The 4,138-nt window shown below is 42.8% G+C and overlaps 1 non-coding gene across 1 annotated transcript; it reads left to right on the forward strand.

Annotated features, from left to right (window-relative positions):
* Nucleotides 1-1,645: 1,645 nt before the first annotated feature.
* TRNAS-GGA (transfer RNA serine (anticodon GGA)) lies at nucleotides 1,646-1,717 on the forward strand. Its single transcript has one exon. It is a non-coding gene; the product is annotated as a tRNA-Ser (tRNA).
* Nucleotides 1,718-4,138: the final 2,421 nt, after the last annotated feature.

Raw genomic sequence — 4,138 nt, forward strand, 5'->3', positions numbered from 1 at the left:
TCATTAATTCTTTGAACTAAGCTTTAGGTTGATGAGTTAATTATAAAGCCTACTAATGTATCCCAATATTTTCACCAACAGCTGCCATGCAAATAAAGTATACTGTGTATTCCAGAATGTCTAGGGAAGAACTTTAAAGCTACTTTGGGTAACACAGTGACTGTACAAGTGAAAACCTGAGGTTGTTTTATAAAAACTGATAATCATTCTATTCAGAGGTTAATCATTTATTTAGCTATTTTGAATGTGTTCACCTATAAACTGTTTTAAGGCATAAATATGAGAAATAAAAAGGCAATTAGTTAAAATATCTCAAAGATCTAACAATAATGCTAAGAGATACAGAATAAAACCTCAATTAGATAAAAGAAGTTAAAAATAAATACCTGACCACTTCCCAGGTGGCTCAGTAGTTAAGAATCTGCCGGCCAATGTAGGAGATACAGGAGATGCAGGTTTGATCCTGGGGTCAGGAAGAGCCCCCGGAGAAGGAAATGGCAACCCACTCCAGTATTTTTGCCTGGGAAGTCCTAGGGACAGAGGAGCCTGGTGGGCTATGGTCCACAGGTCACAAGAGTCGGACATGACTGAGAACTGAGCGCAAGAGCATCCTGTCCTCTCCCAGCGGGTCCCTCAGTGTACAGGCACTGCCCTCTAAACAGCAGAAAGAGACCTGAGCTAACATTCCTCAGACATGGAGGAATGCTACTAAGCCTCAGTCGAAGCAACCTTCTTATTTGCACAACACTGTTTTACCTTTCTGTAGAAATTCTCCAGTAGGCAGGATGGGGCTAGCCTTAGGCAGCATTGTGCAATAGCAGAATTTAATATTTCCTTCTCGTCCTATTTTCTCCTCTCTGTAGGTGGGTTCTTCTGGATGTGTCCTTTTCCTTATAGAGTGAACTGTCTAATAAGGTCCCTTCACTGAGTCAGTGGGGATTTAAGTGCAATTCACCCCTGGAATCTGTTTAAAAGTAAGATTAGAGATGGAGGTGGGTTTGATGGGGCTAAAGAGGACTTCAAACAGGGCCCTTTGTTTTATTTTTTGTATCACTTGTCATATGATCGATAATAGATAATTATAGTATATAATTAGTGGGCAAGCACTGTTTTGTGAAGCTTTTACTTTTTTTACATTGTGTGTGTGTGTGGACTACAAGACAATGAGGACTATATTTTAAACTATAACTCATGGTGCAGTCCAGTGGCAATGTGGTTAATCTACATTTGTGCACCAGCATGTGATGGTTCAAACCTCAGCTTGCAACTAAGTAGTTCTGTGACTTTAGGCAAGTTATTCAGACCGCTTGCGACATAATTTTCTAATCTTACATGAGTGTAATAACAGGGCCTTCCTCGCAGTGTCACGTGGTCATTAAAAGAAGTTGAAGGACTTCCTTGGCAGTCCAGTGGTTAAGACTCTGAGCTTCCATGCAGTGATGCAGGGGACAGAGTTTCCATCCCTGGTCAGGGAACTAAGATCCCACATGCTGCATGACACAGCCAAAAGAAAAGAAAAGAAAAGAAAAGAAAAAAAAAAAGCAAACTTGGAAAAGAATCTTAAAAATAATAAATATACTGAGTCACTTTGATATAGACCTGAAACTTACACATTTAAAAGCAACTATACATTTATAAAGGGGCTTCCCTGGTGGCTCAGAGGTTAAAGTATCTGCCTGGAATGCAGGAGACCCTGGTTCGATCCCTGGGTTGGGAAGATCTCCTGGAGAAGGAGATGGCAACCCACTCCAGTACTCTTGCCAGGAGAATCCCATGGAGGGAGGAGCTTGGTAGGCTACAGTCCATGGGGTTGCAAAGAGTTGGACACAACTGAGTGACTTCACTTCACATACATTTATAAAAATGAACAAATCGTGACACTTAAAAAAATAGCTAACAAAAGCAAAGCACTTAAAAGAGTGGGCATAAAGTAGGTGACCTTGGGTTATGGTTGTTGCTATTATTGTCACCTGGGGAGGCTGGATGACTTATTGTCCAATGTCCTCCTGGAAGAGACTGAGAGGAGTGAGCCCTGAGACCACATCATTCATTCTGTCTACATAGTGTCTTGTTTCCTAGGGCTCCTCGCAGAGATTAATGTACAGTAACTGATGAAGTTCTGACTGCATATGCTTGCTTTCATAGGCCAGTTACTTATGGTTTGATTTCTGTCTAGAGTGAGCACAGGCTTTGCTCAGCCATGTGTGTATTATGCAGCTCATATCCAGAGTCTTCCTGAATGTCAGGAGCTGTTCTAGGTGCTGATGGCAGAGAGCAAAATGGCTAAGGTCCCAGTCCTCAGGAAGTATTCAATGGAAGAAAGAAAATATATACCTATGGGTTTAATATAATCGATAGTGCCAAGTGCTATTAAAAATGAGGTAGAGTGATGAGGATAGAGATTGAAATGGGGCTGGGACTATTGGCAGGATGCTATTATAGTGGAGGTGGGCAGTGAATGTTTCTCTGCTAACGTTTGAGCAGAGACCTGAGTGAAAAGTCAGGAGTGGCATGCACTAGCTGGGAGAAGAACTTTCCTGGCAGAGGTAGTTCAGGCCCTAAATTGGGAGGGTGTTTGGTGTGTTTAGGGAGCATCAAATAGGCCAGTATGGGTATAGTGCAGTGGGCAAGGAACAGAGTAATAGAGATGAGGTCAGAGAGGGCAGAAGGGGCTAAATCAGGGAGGGTCTTAGAGGCTGTGATAAGGATTTTCGATTTTATTTTGGGTGAAGTGAAAAGTCATTGAAGTATTTTAGTTGGAGAAATAATTATTTTCAAAGGATCGCTCTGGCCACTGTGAGAAGAGTATGGCAGGGAAAGCGTGGGAACAGGAGCCCTGATAGAAGGCAAGAGTCCAGAGGAAAGGTCATGGTGACCAAAACCCCTGTAGTTCTTGAAGAGCTGAGATGTGGTGAGATCCTGGATAGCTGCTGAAGAGGAAGCCAGTGGGATTCGCTGATGGATTGCATCCGGGGGTGTGAGAGAAGGAGAAGGGTCAGTAAACACTCTTATTCCGAAGAGTTGCAAACTTGAATGTTGTCTTATCAACCAGCCTTCTTGGTTGTAAATGAGAGAAACCCAATTCAAATTAGCTTAAGTTAAAAAAAAGTCTTGAAACTAAAATAAGAAGAACAGGGACGATGCTAGTCTTAGGACACTCTTCTCAGCCTCTCCCATTGATTTCTCTCCATAGTCATCTCTGTCTCAGAATAACTTTTCCATGGCAGTGGGTATTTATAAACTAAGATTCTTAACCACTTGTGTCTGAGTGGAAAGAACACTCTTGGTCCTGCCTAGGTCAAGAGCATCCTTGAAGGAATATCCTATTACCAACAAAGGTACCCGCTAAACACCCATGCCAATTTCTGCGTGCCACCCTCAACCAAGAGCTACTGGGAATGCCCCATTTTAAATCACCTTTTTCCCCAGTCCCATTCATCTTCCCAGATAAGAATCTAAAACAGTTCAAAAGCTACAGACCTTCTGCCTGACACTGTGTGAATTTAGGGACTATTTCAGCTTTTTGAATAGGTCAAGAATCAAAAGAATGAGTTCAGTTCAGTTCAGTTCAGTCGCTCAGTTGTGTCCGACTCTTTGCGACCCCATGGATTGCAGCACGGCAAGCCACCCTGTCCATCACCAACTCCTGGAGTTCACCCAAACTCATGTGCATCGAGTTGGTGATGTATCCAGCCATCTCATCCTCAATCATCCCCTTCTCCTCCTGCCCCCAATCACTCCCAGCATCAGGGTCTTTTCCAATGAGTCAACTCTTCGCATGAGGTGGCCAGAGTATTGGAGTTTCAGCTTCAGCATCAGTCCTTCCAATGAACTCCAAGGACTGATCTTTAGGATGGATTGGTTGGATCTCTTGCAGTCCAAGGGACTTGCAAGAGTCTTCTCCAACACCACAGTTTAAAAGCATCAATTCTTCAGCACTCAGCTTTCCTTACAGTTCAACTCTCACATCCATACATGACTACTGGAAAAACCATAGCTTTGACTAGACGGACCTTTGTTGGCAAAGTAATGTCTCTGCTTTTGAATATACTATCTACCTTGGTCATAACTTTCCTTCCAAGGAGTTAAGCGTCTTAATTTCATGGCTGCAGTCACCATCTGCAGTGATTTTGGAGCC

This window comes from Capricornis sumatraensis, chromosome 13 (assembly GCF_032405125.1).
Source record: "Capricornis sumatraensis isolate serow.1 chromosome 13, serow.2, whole genome shotgun sequence".
In the NCBI taxonomy this organism is placed as follows: Eukaryota; Metazoa; Chordata; class Mammalia; order Artiodactyla; family Bovidae; genus Capricornis; species Capricornis sumatraensis.